Source organism: Phoca vitulina, unplaced genomic scaffold (assembly GCF_004348235.1).
Source record: "Phoca vitulina isolate PV1807 unplaced genomic scaffold, GSC_HSeal_1.0 scaffold19, whole genome shotgun sequence".
In the NCBI taxonomy this organism is placed as follows: domain Eukaryota; kingdom Metazoa; phylum Chordata; class Mammalia; order Carnivora; family Phocidae; genus Phoca; species Phoca vitulina.
In genome coordinates, this window is record NW_022589722.1 from 28849385 (window position 1) to 28860652 (window position 11268).

Sequence of the window (11268 nt, forward strand, 5' to 3'; positions counted from 1 at the left end):
CTGAGTGCACCGCGGGGCTGGGTAAACTGCAGACGCTGACAGCGGGGTGCAGCCAGCTAACACATTACACTAGCAGCCGAAAACCCGGGGTCCGGGACTCAGAGCGGCGGGGCGGGAGCCGCGGCCCCGGGGGCGGGCCGGGGCGGGGCCGGCGGTTTATAAGCTCGCGCGCCGGCCGCCGCCGCACACAATACGCCTCCCGGCTCCAGCCCTCCGGCCGCCGCCGCCGACGCGAGGTGAGTCCGAGCCCCTGCCGCCCCTGCCGCCCCTGCCGCCCCTGCCGCCCCTGCCGCCCCTGCCGCCCCTGCCGCCCCGGCCGCCGCCCTCACTCACCCCGCCGCCCTCCGCCCCTGCGCCCAGCCCGAGGCCGGCAGGCGGGCGCTCAGGGTGCTGCCCTGGGTGCCGAGCGGCTGGAAGCGTGGGGACCTGTGCCCAGGTTTTTCCGTCCCGGGCAGCTGTTGGGTGTGTCACTTTCGGGCGACGTTTCGCGACCCCGGCTCCGATACGCCCCCTCTCCGGCGGGGTCTCCGGGTCCCCCCCGGCGATGGTTCCGGCCGCGGCCCCCGCGGGCCTCAGTCTCCGCGACTGTGCAATGGGGCGACCCCCCCCTGCGCCCCGCCCGGAGGGCCGGATGCCCCGTCGCCCCGCACCGCCCTCCGGCGCGGCCTCCCGGGGTCCCGGCTCCCACGCCCTCGGGGGGCCGCCAGCCACGGGCCGCGGCCGCACAGCCGGGTGTCCACCGAAGCCGGGAAGATGGCGTCGGCGCTGGCCCCCGCCGGGACCCGGGGCGCCCCGAGTCGCCGCGCACCTGGAGAGGCCCGGAGAGAGGCTTTGTGGCGGGCCGCGGGGGGGAGTCCGGAACAGGAACTGCGCGCCGAGCCGGGCGCGGCCGCCGCCCCGCACCTGCCCTCGCCCTGCACAGGTGCGCCCCGCGGGAGCGGCCCGCGCGCTCGGCGCTGCAGTGGCCGCGGGCGCGTTCCGGCCGGTGACCGGGAAGGGTCCCGCCGCCAGCCCCGCGCGCGGCCAAAGCAAGCCCGGGGGGGGGTGGGGGGGGCTCCGGGCTCCGTACGCTTTCGCTCCGAGCCCCGGTCTCCTGGGCGCGAAACCGCTTTGTAAACCGCTACTCGTTACTGTAATTTTCGCTGGAATGAGCCACCCCGGGGGGCAGGAGGTTGTTGTTGCTGCTGCCGTTGTAACATCCCCCCGCCCCCCCCCCCCAGCACCTACTGTGGCCCGGGCCTTGATCTGGTGTTCTCCGTGAAGCTTCGCTCGGGCTCCCCAGGAAGGGAGGGTTATCAGCGTTATCCTTCCCGCATGGGGAGGGGGGGCAGGCAGTTGAGCTGTGTGCTGGCCGGCCTCCAGAGGCTGAGGCCTCATTTCACAGGTGGAGAAACTGAGACTGCGGTCCAGGAGGCAACATAAAGGCTGTCAAACTAAAAGCCCAGAGCCGTTTTCTGGGAGCTCCGCCAAAACTCTCCATCCAGCCGCCTTCCAGCTGTGTTGTCTTAGACGGGCTACTCCACCTCTGAGCCTCAGTCAGCCCGTTCTGCAGAATGGGTCCATGAGGTTTCCCCAGCAGGTGTGAACACCCACCCAAGTGTTGGTGGCTGTGAGTGGCTTCCCTTAGAATGAACACTTTAAAACCTTTTTTCTGCTTATCTTGGGCATGCCTTTGGGGTAAATTCTTAGGAGTGGCACATTTTAGGTGTTTATTGGTGTGGTTTTATACTTAGTTCCCTAAGTGGTCTATCTGAGGCCTTAAACGGGCTGGGATTCCAGCCTTAGCACCTGGCTGTTGGTGCAGCTCTTGCCCACAGCTTCAGCTCTCCTCCACCCTTCCCTTCCCGCTCCAGGATTTGGGGATTTCCCACCCTTTTAACCTCAAGGTCACAGGGCTGTCACTGATTGCGTTAGCTGTGGCTCCTTGAGCTTTACCAACATTAACGTTGTACATGTTTGTTTGTGCTTGTTTTTGGTGTAAAGTGTCCAAAGCATCTGGGGAGATTGGCGTTCAGTCAGCGCCTCAGAATGCCCTGCAGTGGGGGGACCTCTTTAATCAAACTTCTTAGATGGCTCCCAGGTGATTTATCTATCTATCTATAATATTTATTGATTTATTTGGTGGGAATTCTGGCCGCAAGGATGTTTTTCCAAGCACCAAGGATCCTGTGAGGCCCTCTGGGATGGAGTGAGGCCTGAAACAAAGGGAGTGATACAGTTAGCATTGTCCCCATGGGTGTCATCCTTTTTCCTTGTCTCCGTTCACTTGCTTGCCCCCTGTGAGAAGTCTTCCCTGACTACCTCATCTAAAGGTGCAGCCCTAAAAAAATAAAATAGAAAATAAGGTGCAGGCCCTTCCTCTCTTCCTAGTCCTACTAGTTCCTCTGTGCAAGGACCTTATGGGACTGTTTCAGGCCACTGAAGACAGATTGAAATTACCCGTTGGTGCTCACTTAGCATGACACTGGCCTGCAGCTCCGTGAAAACGGGAGGATCAAAGGTCACACCCAGTGGAGTATCCCTAGCCCGCGGCACAGCCTGGGCGCACTGGGAAGAGACTGGAAGAGACTGGCCGGAGGCTTGTATGCATGTTAAGTACCCGAAGTTTTTAATAGGTGGCTGGCAGGTATGAAAGCTGGATTCACTGAGCTGCAGAGAAACCAGAGAGCAGCATTAGCCCATTTTTTCTCTGCTGGTCAGTTAATATGTGGAAGGAGGTGCTTGGGGAATGGCTCCATCCGCTGGTTGAGTCTTGAAGCTGACCTCGGAGGTATTTTCCCCTCTCCCTGGAAAGCATCCTGTTTTTAGTGAACCTATTAAGTTTGTAGACAATTAATGGCTTCTTGCTTCCCCTGCCTCCGAACATAGTGGATCCCACGAGAGTCCGGCTGTTTTTTTTCTCTCTGCTCAGAACAATTCCAAGAGGTTTCAAGGAAGTCCCTGGCACGCTCGGGTTTTGTTGTTGGCAGCCACCAGGAAGCCTGCCGTGGGTCCAGAGGGGACACGTGTGGCTGCTCCCTCGTCTCTTTGTCCTGCGCTGGTTGGCTGGGGCCAGGCCCTGGGAGAAATACAGAATGTAAGCAAATAAGGCCCCGGGCCCCAGTTCCTCGTTGGCACTGAGGCTGGCCCCAGAGAGGCCAGGGCTGGGGGTCAGCGCACTGAGGCGGGCTCAGGGAGGACAGCTGATTTTCCTAGTGTCAATATTAGGGTGTGACAATACAAAACACCCTCTGGGCCTTGCTGGGCACTGCGTGGTAAACCTGTTTTTCTGGAGGTGGGAGAAGACAGCCTGTCACCCAGACTGAGAGGAAGTGTGCGCTCTAGAGCCAAGAGCAGCCCACCGGGCTACCTACTGGAGGACCATCACTGGGATACGGGGATTTAGAATTGAGAGCTCTTGTCGTCCCCCTCCTCCCAGAGATGTTGGCATTCGTGTGTCTACAGCTTGGAGCTCAGAAGAAGCTAGATCAAGGTGAGGACAGATCTGCCGAGTTTCCCGTGTACGGAGGATGATGCATCAGGAAAACCCCAGGTCTGACTGAGGTGGTCAGCATGGTATGCGCGTCTCCTGAGCTCCAGGCTCATAATCATAGTTGCCCATTAGTGGGCGCTTACTGTGTACCATCCACGCAGCCTCTGCCTTCTCACAGCAACACTTCCTGCTGGTGAGGGTGTGACGAGGCCAGGGATCCGAGCCAGGAATTGCCTGTCGCTGTGAGCCCAGCTCCCTTGTTCGGTTTTGCAGTATATTGTGTGCCCCTCCTGCCCCCTGACTGTCCCCGTTCACTAGGTCGCCGCTCTGAGCTGGGGCAGACAGACAGGTAAACATTTAATGAGACTAGAGTGGGCCAAGTGCCCAATCCAGGTCTGTTTACCGAAGGTGCTGGGACAACGCAGATGAGGAACAATTAATTCTGTCTTGGGGAGGGTGGGGAGGAGGTGGGCTCTGGGCCAGGCCTGTACCAGCCTGGGGGAAGCAGAGGGAGCCTATAAAGTCAGGTTGAGGGTTCTAAAGGGCCAGGATGAGTCCAGTGGGGAGCGGAGGACTTTGTCCCAGGGAGGAAACGGGAGCCCCTAAAGCATCTGCCTTCGGCTCAGGTCATGATCCCGGGGTCTTCGGATCGAGCCCTGCATCAGGCTCCCTGCTGAGCAGGGAGCCTGCTTCTCCCTTTCCCGTTCCCCCTGCTTGTGCTCTCTCTCTGTCAAATAAATAAATAAAATCTTTAAAAAGGAGGGGGAGACCCACAACTCTGGAATAAAGGACCCCCGAGGGCTGCATCTGTCTCTCTGGGCCCCTCAGAGATTGGGTCCAGCAGGGCACAATCTTTTACTTAACTTTAAACACTTAAGAACTTATTTTTATTTTTTAATGAAATTTTTAAGTAATTTTTAAAAAGATTTTATTTATTCATTTGAGACACAGATAACAGAGAGAGAGAAAGCATGAGCAGGGAGAGAGGCAGAGGGAGAGGGAGAAGCAGGCTCCCCGCCGAGCCAGGAGCCCGACGTGGGCCTCGATCCCAGGACCCTGGGATCATGACCTGAGCCCAAGGCAGACGCCCAATGATCTGAGCCACCCAGGCGCCCCTTTAAGTAATTTCTATACCCATCTTGGGGCTCGAACTCACAACCCCGAGATAAAGAGTCACATGCTCTACCGACTAAGCCATTCAGATGCCTCAAGAACTTTTTAAATACATGCTTCTTAAAACTTAAAAACTGCAGGCCCAGGTAGTATCTTGGCCCCCTGTCCTTGCTAATGGTGATGGAAAAGGAGAGGGGTCCACTTAGGTCCCCTTTTTGGATGGCAACGAGGAGTTTGACTGAGAACCCCTGGGTTTTCCTTGCCTCGCCCCCCCCCCCCCAGCCTGTTTTTGTTCACTCCGTTGAACTGTGTATTGTAACAAAACACCACTGACTGGGTGGCTTGTAAACCACAAATTTATTTCTCACAGCTCTGGATGCTGGAAATCCAAGGTCAGGGTGCCCTGACTTCCTGTATCCTTGAGTGGGGGCCTGGGGACCGGAAGGGAGCTCTCCTGGGCCTCTCTCAGAAGAGCGCTAATCCCATTAGCGGAGCCTGCGTGATCTGATTGCCTCTTAAAGGCCCCACCTCCTGATACCATCACCCTGGGCTTTATGAATTTGGGAGTGGGGGACATAAACCTTTAGGCCACAGCAAACTGGTGTAAAGCCGATTTCAAAATCAGTCATCCAGAGAATTATGAATCTCTTCTACTTTCTCCAGTTTGGGGGATCTTTATAGATACTTGAGCAGGAGAGGACCTAAAAAGAAAATCTCCCCAATGCTTGTTCTACAGACAAGGAATTAGGGGTCCAGAGGGGCTAAGGAACTTGTCCAAAGCCCAACGGCCACGCCCGGACTAGGACGCAGGTGTCCCAGTAGCCCGAGTGCCCCTCGGTGCAGGGTCTCCCTCTGTAGGGAGTGAACAGAAGCAGTGAGACGTGGACATTTGCATAAATGACATCACAGTGGTTCCTCATCTCCTTCGTGTCCCTCAGCAGCTAACCATGACTTCTTTTTTTTTTTTTTCTTTTTTTAAGATTTTATTTATTTGTCAGAGAGGGACACAGCGAGAGAGGGAGCACAAGCAGGGGGAGTGGGAGAGGGAGAAGCAGGCTCCCCACCAAGCAGGGAGCTGGATGCGGGGCTCGATCCCAAGACCCTGGGATTATGACCTGAGCCGAAGGCAGACGCTTAACGACTGAGCCCCCCCAGGCGCCCTCACCATGACTTCTTAACCTGTTGTTGCAGACCCACCTCTTTCCATTTTTTGCGGTGTCCCAAGTGCGGATTCGGGGAGGAGGAGGGGGGCGCTGGTTTTGCATCATTTCCACTAAGAACCTGAGCGCACTGAGCCAGGCCCAGCGTGGGGCCCCGGGGACCTGCCTGAATCAGTCCTGAGCGGCTCCCGCCAAACTTTGACCTGAACTGGCTGCCAGGCCCAGAGAGCGCCTCCCTGGGGCTGGAGGCCAGGTTTCATGGGGCTCCTCCCCTCGGTGTGCGAGCAGCCCTTTGCTGGTCTCAACCTCCTCTGCGGAGAGTGGATGGTGCTCCTCCCTCCCATAGGGCTCCAACCTGCAAAGCGCCCCATGCTGTATGCAAACATAATGTGCTTTACGTTCGCTTTCGAGCCGGCCTCTCCGCTCAGGAGCTCAAAAGGCATGATCCTGACCCAAATCATGACTCATTGTCTGGCTCTGGCCGAGCCCTGCATACGGGCCCAGTATGTTCGTTCCATCACTGTCGAAATCAATGGAAACTATTTGGCATTTCAGGCCTTAGAGCAAGACTTTTTTTTGTGATTGTCAAAGCAGGCTTCCTTTTTTTTAAATTTTATTTGATTCCTTTATTTGAGAGAGAGAGCACACAGAGGGAGAGAGAGAAGCAGACTCCCCGCCAAATGGGGAGCCCGACATGGGGCTTCATCCCAGGACCCTGGGACCACGACCTGAGCCAAAGGGAGACACTTAACAGACTGAGCCACCCAGGTGCCCCCCCCTTTTTTGGGGGGGTGGCCTTCCTTTTTATTCTGTCAGCCTGCGCTGCTGGGTCGGTGTATTTTTGGAACCCGGGGGTGGGTAGCGCAATCTCATGGTCAAGAGGCTCTGAATTTCCGTTCACCCTCCTGGGTCCCTGTCTGTGAAGTGGGTCTGACACCTTCTTCTGGGGGAGGCTGGACTCAAGTCGATGCAAATAAGGACGTGGGTCACCAAGAGCAGACAGCTGCAGGCCCGGAGAGCACAGTCCTTGCCCGCCCCAGGCTGCAGAGGCCAAGCCAAGATTGGGCTTGTTCCTCACCCCACCCCTCCCGTGGATGGCTCCGCCTGTGCCCCCTGGGTCCAGGGTGGGTCAGGCCAGCACCTGCGCTGGGGTTCAGGGGGGAGGACCCAGTGAAGGTGGGGTGGCAGGACTGAGGGGCTGTGGCACCAGGGGTCCATTCCAAGTTACCACTTTGCAAATTACTGAACAACTCCCACACCATACCATGGGTGAATTTCCAACTTTTTACCTGAAACACCTTTCTCTCTCCTCTCCCTCCTTTTTCTCGCTCCCTGTCTTTCTTTTCCCCAGTTGCTTCTCCATCACCAGGGAAGGGAGCCCTGCCCACCTCAAAGGGAGTGGTTTTGGGATCTGCAGGTTCCTAATGGTGGAGGCCAGAGGCGGGAGGTGGGACTTCCCCACCAGGTGGGGAGGCTAGGGCGGGGGCTTGATTCCTGAAATAGACCTTTAAGACAGACCTTTTCCGGGGGTGCCCGGGTGGTCAGTCGGTTAAGCGTCTGACTCTCGGTTTCAGCTCAGGTCATGATCTCAGGGTCCTGCATTGGGCTCGTGCTCAGCACAGAGTCTGCTTGAGATTCTTTTCTTCTCCCCCTGCCCCTCCCCCTGTTCTCACACACTGTCTTTCTAAAATAAATTAAATCTTTAAGAAAAAGAAAAAAGACCTTTCCATCTCAGGAAAATTCAAGCTGTTGCCTCAAAACAATGATTTTTGCTTTAGTTTTTGAATCCGCGATCCCAGCACACGCATGGTAGTAAAAGTTAAAGAACACAAGCTCAGAGTTAAAAATTCAGTACCCTTCCCACGTCTGTCCCAGAGGTCCCTTCCTCTCTTCACTAATCTCCTGGCCTCCTTTTTTTTTTTTTTTTTCAAGATTTTATTTATTTGACAGAGAGAGACATAGCGAGAGAGGGAACACAAGCAGGGGGAGTGGGAGAGGGAGAAGCAGGCTTCCCGCGGTGCAGGGAGCCCGATGCGGGGCTCGATCCCAGGACCCTGGGATCATGACCTGAGCCGAAGGCAGACGCTTAACGACTGAGCCACCCAGGCGCCCCTAATCTCCTGGCCTCTTGAGGGGATGGTCTATGCAGATGGAAGTATTCATCTGTTTCGGTTTGTTTTATACGCACGCGGGCTGCACGGTTACATTCCGGTTCTGCTGCGTGTGTAGCCCCCTGCCTTCTAGGTCCCAGCACAGCACCCCTGTAGACCCCCTGCCTAACGGTTTTCAGGGCCACAAGGTATGTACGGGGTGTATATGCAGGATGCGTCCCAGAATTCAAGGGTTAGGTGAACCTGTGACTTTGGTGGATCCTGATCTCCCCCTCTGGGTTTGTTGGCTCCTTAGCCAGCCCTGGAGTCCCTGCTCCGTGGCAGGAAGTGGGCAACAGCTGTATCTGTTAATCCTCTTCAGCTCTGGGAGGCTGTGCCGTGTCCACGCAGGAGAGCTGTCTCTGATCGAGGCTCAGTCAGGTGACTGGTCCTGGGCACACAGCAGTGGCGGGGCTGGGACTGGAACCGGGGTCTGTCTTGCTGAGGTCCGGGCTTTTCTGCTTGAGCACACCTGATGCCGTGCACACTGGGTGCCCCGTAAACCGGCCTGTGCACCCTCCCCCGCCCCCCCAATCCTGGGCAGCAGCCGGGCTGGTGATGGGCTCAGGTGTGGCTGGGAAACCCCAGTGGGGTTTGAGACCCAAGTAGGTCTCAGCTCAGCTGGGCCCATCCAGCAGCCACTGGCCCGGCACCCAGGACTCCAGTGACCAGGTGGTATTCATAGGGCCCCAGAGGTGTTGCCGGCTGTTCCTGCTTGGCAGCAAGGCATGCAGGAGATACGGGCATCCTGAGCTCTGCGAGTAAGAGCGTGTTCCTAGGGGTGCCTGGGTGGCTCAGGCGTTGGGCGTCTGCCTTCGGCTCAGGTCGTGATCAGGGGTCCTGGGATCGAGCCCCACATCGGGCTCCCTGCTCCGCGGGAAGCCTGCTTCTCCCCCTCCCCCTGCTTGTGTTCCTGTTCTCACTGTCTCTCTCTCTGTCGAATAAATAAATAAAATCTTAAAAAAAAAAAAAAAGCGTGTTCCTGACAGCTTTTTTTTTTAAGATTTTAATTTACTTATTTGAGAGGGAGAAGGAGCGTGAGCAGGGGGAGGGGCAGAGGGAGAGGGAGAAGCAGACTCCCCACTGAGCAGGGAGCCCGACACGGGGCTCCATCCCAGGCCCCTGAGATCGTGACCTGAGTCAAAGGCAGATGCTTAACCGCCTGACCCACCCGGGCGCCCCCCACGGCTTTTTCCACAGAGTGTGTGTAGGCGGGTGAGAGTGTAGGCTGCAGCCTGGGTGGGGGACACATGGCTAGGTGTGCCTTCCTTTCGCCCAAGAACGGTTTGAAACTGCTTGTTTGCAAATCTGCTGGAAAAAAAAACAGATGCTCAAAAGCAGTCCGGGCTCCTGGGCTGGCAGCTTCCTCGGTACTGGGCCGTGTTGGGTCATTTGACGAACGTGCTCTGTGTTGTGTGCTGGGAACCAGAGACAGGTAACAGTGGCAGCTCCTGGTCTGTTGCCTTATGGGGTGTCCGGGCATTAACACAGGTTCCGTCATTTAGAAGGGAAGAAGCTGGAGGCATAGAGTGCACGCTCCAAGCCGCCGCAGAGGAAGAAAGAGCCACGCACCGTGTGGTTGGTTGGAGATGGAGGGAGGCTGCCTGAGCTCCCGGAGCCCCCCGGCCTGGCCCCGACGAGCTAGGAAGGCAGGGCCAGGGCTGAGCGCCTTGGGGACCAATAGCAGTGCTCACAGAGGCACGGTGTCCAGTGTGCAGGGAGCAGGTGCTGAGATGCGGGCTGGCAGGGTTGCGGCTGGGGAGGTGGCCAGGGGGAGAGGAGGGCCCTGGTAGCGGCATGGCACGGGCCCCGAGGGGAGCGATGACCAGGTCAGATCCCGAGACAGTCCACTGGGGACTGGAGGCCAGCCTCGCAGCTACGGTAGAGCTGGACCTGGAGTGACCGGCACCGGCCACAGTCTGATTTCTCCCACTCAGATCTGGAGCCCCAAGGCCAGCCCAGGCCTGTCGGGTGAGCCTTTCATGAGCATCCTTACCCAGGGCTTGGATCAGGCCCTCATGAGAGTGGGTGCTCAACCATCAGCCGGGGTTAGAACAGGCATGATGCTGGTGCTTGCCCGGAAAATGAACCCCATTAGTTTGGGATTATTATCCCCATTTAACAGATAAGGAAACTGGAGGCCTTGCCCAAGATCGCACCGCAGCTCAAGTGAGTAGTTGGGTTAGGAGGTGAACCCAGGATCCCCCCACCTGTCTGCTCACCCAACCCCAGAGCTCATCGGACACAGGCCTCGGGGGCCCCATTTCCACTTGGTGCCCAGGGATTCTGAGAATGTCTGCTGGAGGCCGAGGGATGTTGGGACAGGGGGTCAAGGGGAGGCTCAGAGACCATGTGCCCAAGGAAGTCCCATTGTGGCCCTTCGGGTTCGGTGAGGCAGGGGTTTCCGTGGGAGCACACAGCAGCCCCTGGGAAGAGAACAGCCCCTTGCTGGGGTGTGGTGTGGAGGGGAAGAGGGGCCCGGGGGCCCATGCAAAGGAGGGCTGGGACTGCTTTTCCTGGGAAATTGCCGTTTGCATAGACACCAAGACCCCTGGGGCCTGGGGGCAGCCGGAGGAGGAGGCTCCAGTCACAATTCCTTAAATGCTACCCTCCTGTGAGCTCAAGGGCACGCGGTCCTCACAACCTATGCAGTGGTAAAATACCTCCTCCATGAAAGTTGGGTCCATCTATCTGGGTCCTTCGTGCCTTTCAGTGGAGTTTTTACGTTTTTCTCCATAAGTTTTAAAGCATTTTTTAAAATCAGATTTCGTTCCTGACTAAAAGCCCTCTGTGTCTGTAAATACGTGTCTATCTGCTGCTGTATTTTCTAGTTGCCTTGTGGGTATTGATTTTTAAATGTTGATCTGGTATCTGGCAACCTTGAAACTCTTGGTGGTTCTAAAAGGTGATTCTCGGGATACCTGGGTGGCTCAGTCGTTAAGCGTCTGCCTTCGGCTCAGGTCGTGATCCCGGGGTCCTGGGATCGAGCCCCGCATCGGGCTCCCTGCTCCGCGGGAAGCCTGCTTCTCCCTCTCCCGCTGCCCCCCCTCCTGCTTGTGCTCGCTCTGTCAAATAGATAAAATCTTTGAAAAAAACAATACAAAACAAAAGGCGATTCTTTGTTTTCTATGTAAAGCCTTATTTCATGTCTGCTAGAAATCTCTCTTATTGAAATGATCACATTTTCTTTGGCGGCTTGAATGTCTTTTATTCTTGGAGCAGCTTCCTCTAACTTGGCTGAAGCTGTGTCTAAAGTCAGCTTAGTCGCCTTTTGTGCTGGTGCTGCTGTCCCCCGCCGCCCAGTGTTCTCCTTCCTTCCTTCCTTCCTTCCTTCCTTCCTTCCTTCCTTCCTTCCTTCCTTCCTTCCTTCCTT

The 11268-nt window shown here is 56.9% G+C and overlaps 1 protein-coding gene across 1 annotated transcript in view; it reads left to right on the plus strand.

Moving 5' to 3' along the window:
• The first annotated feature begins 213 nt into the window (after window positions 1-213).
• The window catches only part of BIK (BCL2 interacting killer), a 17665-nt gene continuing 6610 nt past the window's right edge, over window positions 214-11268 (plus strand). The window contains exon 1 of the mRNA XM_032416938.1: window positions 214-236. The gene's annotated coding sequence lies outside the window, so the exon portion shown is untranslated. The remainder of the gene's footprint in view (window positions 237-11268) is intronic.